This window comes from Chiloscyllium plagiosum, unplaced genomic scaffold (assembly GCF_037043375.1).
Source record: "Chiloscyllium plagiosum isolate Xiang-an unplaced genomic scaffold, Cpla_swu_hap1 HiC_scaffold_42, whole genome shotgun sequence".
Classification (NCBI taxonomy): Eukaryota; Metazoa; Chordata; class Chondrichthyes; order Orectolobiformes; family Hemiscylliidae; genus Chiloscyllium; species Chiloscyllium plagiosum.
The window spans coordinates 41,105,528-41,119,032 of NW_028270180.1; positions in this window are offsets into that span (position 1 = coordinate 41,105,528).

The following is a 13,505-nucleotide window of genomic DNA, read 5'->3' on the forward strand; positions in this document are numbered from 1 at the left end:
CTATCTGAATTTGTGAACGAGACAAAATTAGGAAGGAAATTTAGTGATCAAGAGAAGATGGAGAGTCCATAAATGGATAATCAATGGACAATTACTTTGCAAATGGAATATAACGTGGGTCACTGAATCTATGAATTTTAAGGAAGAATAAAAGGCTGTATGTTACATAAATGGAGGGAGATTGCAGAATGTAGTGATATAGTGTTTCCCGGAGACTTCGATCTGTCACATTCGGCCATGGTAAGTGTTGTTTTTTTCAGTGCTTGGTGTATTGCTTTTCGTCATTTATGTCAATAATTTGGATGCAAATATGTGCTTGCTTAGTACATTTGGAAACGAAATCAAAATAAATATTGTCGTGGACAGTGAAGATAATCTCAGAGTCCAATGGCACCTTGTTCAGATGGGCAAATGGGCCAAGGGTTCGCAGACGCAGGTTAATTTAGATAATTGTGAGCTGGTGCCTTTTGATAAAGTAACAAAGGCCAGGACTTGCACATTGAATAGTTAGGTTCTTGGGAGTGCTGTCGAATAGAGACCCAGGAGTGACAGTTCATAGTTCTTAAAAAGTGGACTCGCAGGTAAACAGGATGATCAAGAAGGTGTTTTGTATGCTTGCCTTCATTGGTCAGTGCTTTGCGTTTCGGAGTTGGGAGGTCATGCTGTGGTTGTACAGGATATTGGTTCAGCCACTTCTAGAATCCTGTGTTTAATGCCGTCCACTCTGTTATACAAAAGAGTTTGTTAAGTTTGAGATCGTGCAGAATAGATTTTCAAGGATGTTTCCGAGACTGGAAGTTTATATCGACATAGAGAGGAAAGGCAGACTGGGTCTCTTTGTATAATTTGAAGAATGGTGGCCATGGGGTGATATTACAGAGACTTATAAAATAATAAATGGCATGGATAGAATGAATAGACAAGATATTTATTTTTGCCACGATGGGGGAATTCAAAACTGGAGGGCATAAATTTAAGGTGACAGCGGGGAAGATATTTAAGGGACATGAAGGTTAAGATTTTCACACATAAGTTTTTGCATGCATGGAATGAGCTGTCAGAGGAAGTGGTGGAGGCTCTTACAGTGGCGACATTAAAAAGGCACCCGGTGAGCACATGACTGGCCTGTATTTAGAGGAATATGAGCCAAGCATTGGTAAATGGGAATGGGCAGAATTGGGATATATGCTCGGCGTGGACAAGCAAGACTACAGGACTGTTTTGCTCTCCTGTATGACTCTCTGACTTGACAAGAGGGCCAGCGAGAAATTCTGAAAGAACATTTCGAGTCAGTATTCTCTTCCCCAGCAATTTGTCTTGTATCTAAGTTTGCATTTATTCAAGGTTCTAAAATATTTGACAGAAAAGTGAGTCAAAGATAATAAGATACAGACAGGCAAGTGGGGCTGAGATCAAAACCAGATTCGCCACCCTCGTAGTGCTTGATGGAAAAGTGCCTGGTGACCCACTCCTGCTCCGCAGTCCTATGTTCATACGTTTCATTCAGCCGCTCAAACGTGATAGACAGGAGCAGTTTGGGGCCGCTTACCCCTCTAACCTGGTGCACGGAAACAGAGGAGATTATTCAGTTCATAAAAACTATAGAACGCGGTTTGGGGTGGTTTCATAATTGTGTTTGGGAAACCCCGAGCTGACTATGAAAGAGGATCCTTATCTCTTTTTCCAGAACTGCCTCCTTCTGGAACTTGTGCTTCATTTGTTGGTCATGTTGCAGACCCAAAGTACCTCTGAATACAAGCCCCATGCCTCACCCAGAGATGGCAGACAAAATCATCTGTTCTCCCTGACTGCAACATTTAGTACTTGAACATCCATGAAAATAACACCCACTAACGTTCCAATCACAAATGAGTGAAAATCATAACCAGGAGCAGGTCGTTCACTCGCCAAGGATGCCTTGCCCTTCTATAAGATCTTACGAAACTTTTAATTCCGCTTTAATTTTCAATTCTTTACGGCCCTCAACTCTCTCATAGTTCAAAATCTATCTGACCCTCTTTACGTTTTTCACTTGTCCAACTCCCCTGACACTCTGGAAAAGCGAATTCCTGAAATTCAGTCAACTCTGTTTGAAGGAAACAATGCTGGTCCAACAACATGATCTATCAATAGGAACAAAAGAAGTAAATGAAGGATTCGGGTAAGAGCGACTGCCCCTGACATAAAGGCATTGCTTGAGCAAGGATCTACACAACGTTGTGCTGAATGGGAATAATTCTAAATTTCCCACTGATGAGATTCAATCCTGGCACAATTGAAAATTTTCGTTTTTCATGAATGTCGATCACCTCAATCCTGGTATACCCTCCCTCCACGTTTCTTCCTCGGCAGAAGTATCTTCAGCTGCTTTATCAATGTCTTTCCTCCCTCATACAATCTGAATTGGGAATGGTCGCTGAAGAACATGCAATGTTCTGAACAATGTGTCACCTCTTAGCTCCTGAGGCAGTCACCATCCATGTGTAGTAAGACCTGCATCATATTCAAGCTTCTGCTATTAGAGGGCAAATACCTTTTATGTAACAGTACTGCCAGATACTGAAATATTTCACAGTTAAACATTGAGGCATTTATTCAGCAACCTTCGATGGCTTCATAGGAGTATGGGGAAGTCATTCAGCTCAATAAAACCTATTGAAGAAGATGCGGGATAGCCCATTCATTCCCTCCAGTCTATTAATCAGGAAGACACGGAGTCTCGTGTTATGATCAGACTGGAGCCCTTAAAAAATAGTTCAGTGTGTCAGCATGGAGCCTAACATTTTCTTATATTTAAGACAAATGTAATGTGCCTATGTCAGACGTAATGTGACTTGTGAATCTACTCCACTTTAAGCCAAACACAATTTGCTTACAAACTGCAGACAAAATGCAAACAAAGGAAGAGGATTTTAGAATAACAACTCCATGTAAAAACTTAACAGAATAAGAGAAACTGTAACAGTTACTAATTAACTGTTCCAATATTGTAACCTCCCATAAACACAACACGAGGCAAAAAGGAAAACTCTCAAACTGATTCTTGGATACAGTTCTCCAATCCAGGAGAGAAAGAAATCCATAGAAAATTCAGAGTGACTGGCAGCCAGGAGACATTCCCTGAAGCTTCCAACTCTGTTCAGACCCCAGTAGCTTTTGATATTACTGAGAAACCAAAACCGAAATCTTCATCCCTGAGAGCTTATCACACCCATTCATGCTGCATTGAAATAAACCCAGCATCTCAATCTGTTTACTCAAGTAATGTTAAGTAATCAGCTTGATAACTATTACTCAATCTCTCTTTTTCAAGACAGGAGGACAAAATAACAAGTTGCATCATCATCACACTAGTCAGCACATCGAGCTGATAAACAGTAACCAATGGTAACCCAATCATTCTCTTGGTCCTGTCCAATCGGAGGAGGAAGAAGCCATTCAGTCGCTTGAGTCACTTACACAGGAATGGGAGGATGGCAGTTCCTCGGGTCACCAGTACAGATACAGAATGAGGTTATTGATATTCAAACATGACAAAAAATCATTTGCGTTTGTCAGTCAGAGCCTTGAGTGTTCAATATGAGATGTTGTGTTGCAATTATATAGGACATTGGCGAGGCCGCACTTGAAAGTACTGTGTTCACTTTTTGTCACCTTGCTATTGTAAGTGTGTAATTGAACTGGAAAGAGTACAGAAAGAGTTTAGAAGGATGTTGCGAGGAATCAACGGGTTGAGTTTAAGGGAGAGGTGAGACAAGCCAGGATCTTTTCTATTTCGAGCACAGCATGCTGAAGGAAGACGCTTTTAAAGTGCATACGTTAATGAAGGGCATGGATAGAGCAATGAGCTCAGGATTTTTTTCCAAAGATAGGAGAATCGAGGACTAGAGGGCATTAGTGTATGATGAGTGGGGACTAAAGTAAAAGCGAAACTGAGTTGTAACTCTTTTGCACAGAGGCTGATACGCATATAGGAAGAGCTGTGTGGGCGGCACGGTGGCACAGTGGTTAGCACTGCTGCCTCACAGCGCCAGAGACCCGGGTTCAATTCTCGCCTCAGGCGACTCACTGTGTGGAGTTTGCACGTTCTGCCCGTGTCTGCGTAGGTTTCTTCCGGGTGCTCCGGTTTCCTCCCACAGTCCAACGATATGCAGGTCAGGTGAATTGGCCATGCTAAATTGCCCGTAGTGTTCGGTAAGGGGTAAATGTAGGGGTATGGGTGGGTTTCGCTTCGGAGGGGCGGTGTGGACTTGTTGGGCCGAAGGGCCTGTTTCCACACTGTAAGTAATCTAATCTAATCTGCCAACGGAAGTAGTTGAGGTTGATACGTTAACAACATTTAAAAAACATTTGGACAAATACATGAATAGAACTGATAGAAGGACATCGACCAAGTGCATTGAAATTGGATTAACCCAGATGGACAATTACGAATTGTAGCTCAAAGCCTGTGTTAATTAGGCCAAACACCCACAAAAGCTCGCCATGCCTCGTGATCTGTCAAAATGTGAGTGGCAGAGAACTCTTACATTTAAAAAAACCACTAAATAAATGTTGCATTAAATTAATGCCAAAATCACATGGTCTATGTCTTGTCCGCTGTATTCAGTCTCCCAGCCGCTAATTTCCCGGGGTCGTATTCTTTATTTTTTTAATACTGCGAAAATGAACTTTCAAAGTCAAGCTTGGACTATAAGCCACTTGAGAGCCCATAAATAAATGAACAGAACGAAGACCATTGTCCTCGACCTCGAGGGATAACCACGTCGACTGCGAGCAGGCTTTACGTGAAAATGTATCTTTGATAGAAAGTATTACCTAATTTATTTGACAGCAACATGTTAGATGGACAATCAGTTCTTCGGCTTTGCAGCAGTTGCTGTGCTGTTCGATAGCAGTTGCTGAACCTCTAATATTCAAAACACCGGATTATATCTACCATGGCACATTAATTCTGATCATTTCATTGATTTGCAGGTGTCAAAACAATAAAATTCAAATTTAACTGGCTTCCGCTATCCTGGCCAAAATTTAAACGAATTGGTTAAATTCGAAATCTTGTCAAAACCACAACTTAAACACATGTATCCATTTACCAGGGGAGAGTGAGGCCTGCAGATGGTGTACAACAAAGTCGAAGAGTGTGGTGCTGGAAAAGCACAGCCGCTCAGGCAGCATCCAAAACGCAGGAGATGCAAAGTTTGCTTAATGGACAGCTTATGCTTGAAACGTCGACTCCCCTGCTCTTCGGATGCGCTTGACTGACTATCCATTTACCAGCCAATTATTACTTTTGAAACATCTTGACATTCAGCCGGCAGCTCTGGCTGTATTTTAAATTCAGTAGAAAAGCATTATCAAACGTATCTAGTTGCCTTGTTGAATTCATTTGTGCGAAGTGCACACAACTCCAGCTCTTCGGGAACAATGTTCAGGAACTTGAGCTGGAGCTGGATGTGCATCGGATCATTCGGGAGGCGGCTGGGGTTATTGAGAAGAGTTACAGGGAGCGAGTTACTCCTCAGCCACTGGAAGAAGGTAACTACATTACCGTCAGGGCGAGAGAAATGAACCAACAGGAAGTGCAATTATGTCCTGTGGTGTTTCCCCTCAATAATAATAATACAATTTTGGATGCTGTTGGGTGGCGGAGGTAACGACATTCCAGGGTTAAGTAATGGCGCGCAGGTCTGGCGCAGAATCTGGCCATGCTGACTCAGAGGGGAATGAGATAGAATAACAGAGGTTTAGTCATTGGGGTCTCCATAGACAGGGAGTCAGGTAGGAGGATTTGTGTGAAAGGCTGAAACTCACGATTGGTGTGTTACCCCCGAGGTGGCAGAATTCGTGATGACTCTGAACGTGTATTTGGGATTCGTTGAGGGGGGGGAGGACCGGACCCACATCATAATCTACAGAGGCGACATCGACAAAGGTCGTAATGAACGTGGAAATTCAGTCAGCTAGGGTGCAGATTAGAGTTAGACCGAACAGAGCTGTTATCCCTGTTTGTTTTTCCATGCCACGTGCGAGTGAGGCGAGGAACATGGAGAGACCAGAGCTGAACACGTAGCTGCTGGGATTGTGCTGGAGGGAAGGTTTTGGATTCTTGGATAATTGGAGCTTTTTTCTGAGCAAGGTGGGACCTCTACAAACAGAATTGTCTTCCCCCCAACCAAAGGGACAAAAATGCGCTAGAATTTGCTAATGCTGCTTGGGTTGTGAAAACTAGTTTTTAAAAATGTGCTGCTGGAAAAGCGCAGCAGGTCAGGCAGCATCCAAGGAGCAGGAGAATCGACGTTTCGGGCATAAGCCATTCTCCTGCTCCTTGGATGCTGCCTGACCTGCTGCGCTTTTCCAACAACACATTTTTAAGCCCTGATCCCAGCATCTGCAGTCCTCACTTCCTCCTTGTTTAAACTAGTGCAGTAGGTGGATGGGGATCGGAATTGTTGTTCCTGTGTATAGGTTAAGGGTTGTGAGGTCGGGAATAGATTTACAAGTTCGTGAGAGGGCACAGGTAATTAGGATGTTGGGTGGAAATGTGTGCATTACAGTGATAGCAGAATCTGAAAAGAGGTGGATAAATTTAGAATGACATGGTCAATTCAGATACATGGCTGGAGGACGGATAGGAATAGTTACTGCAGATTCCGGAATTCAGATGTTTCAGCAGGAACACAAAAGATGGCAAAACAGGGAGCAGGAGTGGCATTGTTTATCAAGGGCAGTATTACATCAGCTGAGATAACATTTGTGGACTCATCCAATGAGGTCTTTTGGATTGAGGTCAGAAACAGAGAAGAGTGCTCAGCCTGTTGAATTTTCTGTCCGCTTCCGAATTGTTCCAGGAAATTAGAGGAAAGGATAGCAAATATGATTCTCTATCGGAGCGTGAGTAACAGGCTAGTTGTTATGCGGGACTTTAACATCTACAATATTGACTGGGCATACTATAGCTCCTGTAGTTCAGATGAGTCAGTTTTTGTACAATGTGTTCAGGAAAGTGTTCTGACACAGCATGTAGACAGGCCTACAACAACCAATAAAATGTTGGATTTGGTACTGGGGAATGATCCCGGACAGGTTGTGGATTTGCATGTAGGTGAGCACTTTGGCGATAGTGACCAAATTCGGTTTTGCTTACAATAGCAATGGGCAGGGATACGAATATACCGCAGGGAAAGAAGTATAACAGGGGAAAGGCAACTATGATGCGATTGGCATGGTTTAGGATGCATAGGATGGGGAAGGATATTGCAGGTGTTGGACACACTTGAAATGCCGGGATTATCCAAGGAACATCGACTGCCGGTACTTGATAAGTTTATACACATCCGGCAGAGACGTGGTTGTCGAGGGCGGAGGCATCGTTTACTGAAGAAGTTGAAACTCTTCTCAAGAGGAAGAAGAAAGCTTTTGTCAGGGTGAGGCGTGGAAGTTCAGTTCAGTGGCTTGAGAGTTATATGTTAGCCAGCAAAGATCTGAGGAGAGGGCTAAGAATAACCATGAAGAAGCATTAGACGCTGTTGGTGGATAGGATTAAGGGAAACTCGAAGTCCGTCGACAGGTACAGAAGCAATAAAATAAGGGAAGCATTGTGTCGAATCTGAAGCTATCAGGTACGTTTTAAATGAATGCGTTTCGTCAGTATTCACATTGGAAAATGCCAATGTTCGTGAGAATACAGAGATACAGTCTACTAGATTAGATGGGATTGCGGTTGACGAGGAGAACGTTTGAGCAATTTTGGAAGACCTGAAAATAGATAAGATTGCTGGGCCAGATGAGATTATTCCTTGGATTCTCTGGAAAGCCAGGGAGGGGATTGCAGAACCTTTCACTTTGATCTTGCTCGACAGGTGTAGTGCCAGAAGACTGCAAGAAACAAATGTTGTTCCCTTGTTTAAGAACGGGAGTCGGGACAACCCTGGTAATTATAGGCCAGTGAGCCTTACTCCTACTGTTGGTAAGTTGTTGGAAAAGGTCAAAACAGGAAGAATTTATAATCATCTGAAAAGGAATGAATTGATTCAGCATAGGTAACACGGTTTTGCGAAGGGTAGTTTGTACCTTTCTAGCATTATAGAGTTCTTCGAGAAGGTGACAAAACAGATGGATGAAATTAAAGCGGCTGATGTGGTGTATATGGACTTCAGTCAGGCATTTGTTGAGGTTCTATAAGGTAGGTTGTTGCACAAAATACGGAGTATCGGGATTTAATGAGAATTAGCGCTTTGAATCAGTAACTGGCCAGCTGAAAGAAAACCAAGGGCCGTGGCCGATATGAAATATTCATCCTTAATGTCAGCTACCTGTGACGTGGTGCAAGGACCTATTTTGGGGCACTGCTGTTGGTCATATTTTATAAATGATGCAGACGTGGACGGAGAAGAATGTGTTAGCAAATTGTGGATGACACTGAGGTAAGCAGAGTTGTGATTACTGCAGCAGGATGTTGTGCGTTACATTGGCACATAGACAAGATAAGCGCTGGGCTGTGAATTGGCAAATGTAGTTTAATGCTGAATATTGTGAGGTAGTTCACTTCGGAAGAAGTAACAAAAATGCAGCGTACTAGTTTAATCTTAACATTCTTGGTAGTGTAGATGACCAGGGAGATATCGTTGTACAGTTGTATAAATCCCTGAATGTTCCCACCCATTTTGTCTGAGTTCTAAGAAGGCAAGCCAGGCTGTTTTCATTTGAGAGAAGAAGGTTGCGAATTGAATTAGTCGAGACATACCAGATGATCAGACGGTTAGAAAGTTTCGACAGTGAGAGCTTTACTGAAGGGACATAGCTTTTAATTGAGAGTAATAGATTTTGGACAGATGTCAGGGGTAGTTTCATTTTGCAGAGTGTATTGGGGTCGTGGACCGGCCTGGCTGCAAGAGCATTGAACTGTCCAACGTTAAGGACATTTAAATGAACATTAGACATACGTATGGATAACAATGGGCATCAGATTAATTTCACATGTCGTCGCAACATCGAGGGCTGAGGGGCGTGTACTGTGCTGTAACATTCAATGTTCTATGTTTTATACTTCAAATGATAGCACCCTTGATTACTATGCCAGAAAGAGTGCAAATATTCTTACCTCTTACCAGAGCCTGACCAGATCCCGTATGTTATGAAGTTAAAGATGTGTACTGTATCTTTCAGAGGTAGTGAATGCTGTATTGTACTGAGAGATTGCAAGCCTGCTCTATGACTAGATGGCAGTCTCAGAGTGCACTTGACAACTGAACATGTGTAACATTTCACTGTGAAATATGGACCTGACCTCGTTGCTGTTTTGACAACAACTTTAATTTCACCAGTTTCAATTATTCTCTACTATTAAAATCCCGATTGAGTTTAAATTTATTGTTTGACAACATCGAAACAATGAGATAATCTGACGCTTGAGTTATAAAAAGAGTCGGCGTTTTGAAAGTCTGACACAGTAACTACAATCAAGAGGGTAACTGAAAACGACAGGATAACTGCCGTCAAATCACTCTCTGCAAATGGTACCTTTTTGATACAAAACATATTCACGGTAAACTGGAAAGACGACAACACAGGAAGATTCGCAGCTGAAAGAAGAATGATACGGGAGTCGACAGCCAAAGCTACCTTCCAATCGGAAACAAGCAGAATTTTTAGCCTGAACAGTTTTGAAGGAGATTGAATAATTCTTTACCGAGGTTACTACGTCTGAAAGACACGAAAAGAAAAAGTTTGGAGTGATATGGGCCAAGCGCGGGCACGTGGTACCAAGTTAGTGTGGGATTAAAGTAACCATAGACTGGTAATATCAAAGGGTCTGATCAGTGCTGAATGAATCGATAATCCTTTCACTCACTCTACTGACATCGCATTGAATACTCTGGGATGGAATTTATCTAATGCAGAAACTAACCGAGCTTCAGTTCGATTAGTTTTCTTTGAGTAACTTTTGTTTATGAATTATCATCTCCCACAGATTGGCATTTTCCCCAGTCACTCTGTCCCACAGTATTTCTGGAAGATTTTCTGTATCATCCTCTGTGGAGGCGGACCTGGTGCATTCCCCCAGCGGTGGTAGAGATGGCCTCGATCAAAGTGAATACTCGGATCACTGCACTCCACAGAGGACGGGCACAGCACCCACTCCCGGTCGGAAAGGTTCTAGAATCAGAACAGGCCAATGAACTTCATGGCCACTGACAGAACAGTCATCTTCCGAGTGTGAGGTGACAATTTATGGTGATAGAAGTGATATAAAACTGTGACCGCTTCATTTTAGAATCAATTTATCTGCACACTTCGCACCTGGCTAAATATTTGTAACTGGAAGAGTGGCCAAACAGAGCCGCAACTGGAAAGGTGCACGTGACGGTTTGTTCAGAAATAGCATTGAGGCAGAAGAGTCCTTGCACTGAGTAAATATGTCCGTCGTCTCAATAAATCTACAGCGATCCTCTGAAGAGTAATCCACCCCGACCCATTGCCTCTAACCTACATTTTCCCCCTGACTAATGCGCCTCAGTTGCCTGTACCTGAAGAATATGGGCAATTTACCACTGCCGATGAACCTAACACTTTGGACTGAGAGAGGAAACCGGATTACCCGGAGGAAACTCACGCAGACATGGAAGAATGTGGAATCGTCACACAGATCGTTGCCTGAGGCTGGAACCAAACTCGGTTCCCCAGCGCTGTGAGGGAGCAGGGCTGACCACTGATCCACCGTGGCACCCCTGTGAGTGAAGGCTGGGTATATTATGGAGATGGTAACGGACACGTTTTGTGATAGACGGAATATAGAAATATATCTGCTCAAGAAAGTAATGGGATAATTGTGTTTATAAACATGTTTGTTCCTCCTCAGATGTGTGTACGTGAAGTCTATGCAATCCATGGAATAGCACTGGAATTGGTCATTGAAAGTGAATACAATTGTTTACATCTTTGCCAAATATTGATAACAGAAATAGCGATGGCATTCAGAATTCTGTTCAAATTCATAAATGGACAGACGTAGACTTACCAGGAACTGCAAGAATAACGAGGATGGGATAATATCCCGCCTGAATAATCAGCAATACACATCGTATTCGCCATGGTAACGAGATCCAATCTATTGAAAGACAATAGAGAGCCCAGAATAAACCTCTGTCCGTCATTGTAACATTCCAGTCTATTGTTCTCAGATTATGATCCATTTTTGTAGCATTCTGGTCTATTGTTCACAGATCAAAAGCCTTTGTTGGACATTCCAGTCTAATGTTCTCAGATCCTGAACTATCCAAAACTCTAGAGCAGCTGTTGAGGATGATGCTGCCGTGGATATTATGCGATAACAGGTTGACAGAAGCACCATATTAATCGAAGAGGAATAGCCTCCAGTGACACTGTTAGGATCCATGGAGACTAACATCATTCACAGTCACTGAGCAAGAAGCTCCAGTTAACCCCTTTTATCTGTAACACTTTTAATGTTACGGTAATACCTGGTCTGGGTGTAATATTGATATCGCCTGCTATTGGTCTTATTGCTCATCTCCAATTACTCTGGCAATGTTATCGGTAAAGGCTATGCTTTCTTTTCACAGGATGGATGATTCTGTTGTGTTACCAACACAAAATAGCCACTGTAATCGCGTTCATTTGAGCCAATCGAGAGGTTCTGACTGCACGGAAGTCACCTCCACCTCAACAACTACCATTCGACAAAATGTTTCTGGGAACAACTGCCCTGAACATAAGAAATGCAGATTTCTCTGGCTCCTCTCATCAGGCAATACTTTATCTTTAACACAATGCTCCTCCATAATTTGTTTCGAAAGAGACAAACATCTGATTGCATTGTTAATACGCCTTTTGCTTTGAAGACTTAGACCAAAAGTAATTGTTACATTTCGAATTGCCTTGTTGTTTATTGGCATTAAAGTGTCCGTTGAAAGATATATTTGTCATTGGTTCAGAACATTGGTTCAGAGCTGCTCGGGAGTATTTAAACTAGTATGTTGGGTGGGGGATGGAGGGTTGGTGAGATGGTGTGTGAGACCCAGAGAGATAATGAGGAAAGACATCAATCTGACACTGGTACAGTTGAGAACAGAAGCGAGTCAAACAGTCATGGTAAGAAGGGACAAGGTAGGACTAATACAAAAAAAACTGCAATTATGTCAATGCAAAAAGCCTAACAGGGAAGACAGATGAACTCAGCGCATAGTTCGGAACATGGGACTGGGACATCATAGCAATTACAGAAACATGGCTCAGGGATGGACAGGACTGGCAGCTTAATGTTCCAGGGTAAAAATACTACAGTAAGGAAAGAAAGGAAGGCAAGAAAGGAGAGGTTTGGCATTTTTGCGGAAGGGGTAAAATTACATCTGTGCTGAGGGAAGATATTTCCGGAAATTCATCCAGGGAAGTTATTTGGGTGGAACTGAGAAATAAGAAAGGGATGATAATCTTATTGGGTTTGTATACTAGGCCCCCTAATAGTCAGAGGGAAATTGAGAAACAAACTTGTAAGGAGATCTCAGCAATCTGCAAGAATAATAGGGTAGTTATTTAGGGGAATATAATTTTCCAAACATAAACTAGGACAGCCATAGTGTTAAAGATTTAGATGGAGAGGAATTTGCTAAGTGTTTAAAGACAATTCTCTGTTTCAGTATGTGGATGAACCTACGAGAGAAGTGCAAAATCTGACCTACTCTTGGGAAGTAAGGCAGAGGAGGTAACTGAGTTGTCAGTGGAGGTGCACTTTGAGGCCAGCGACCATAAATCTATTATATTTAAAAGAGTATTGGAAAGTATTGACCAGATGTAAAAGTTGAAGTTCTAAATTGGAATAAGGCCAATTTTGACGGTATTATGCAAGAACTTTCGAAAGCTGATTGGGGGCAGATGTTCGCAGGTAAAGGGACGGCTGGAAAATTGGAAGCCTTCAGAAATGAGATAACAATAATGCAGAGAAATTATATTCCTGTCAAGGTGAAAGGAAAGGCTGGTAGGTGTAGGGAATGTTGGACAACTAAAGAATTTGAGGGTTTAGTTACGAAAAAGAAGGATGAATATGTAAGGTATAGACAGGATAGATCGAGTGAATCCTGAGAAGAGTATAAAGGAAGTAGGAGAATACTTAAGTGGGATATCAGAAGGGCAAAAAAGGGACATTAGATAGCTTTGGCAAATAGAATTAAGGAGAATACAAAGAGTTTTTGCAAATATATTGAGGACAAAAGGGTAATTTGGGAGAGAATAGGGCTCCTCAAAGATCAGCAAGGTGGCCTTTTTGTGGAGCCACAGAAAATGGGGGAGATACTAAATGAGTATTTTGTCTCAGTATTTACTGAGTAAAAGGATGTGGAAGATGTAGACTGCAGAAAATGCATGGAGACATGTTGCAAAATGTCTTGAATCGCTTGAAGAGTAGATTAGATTCCCCACAGTGTGGAAACAGACCCTTCGGCCCAACAATTCCACACCAACACTCTGAAGACCATACCACCCAGACA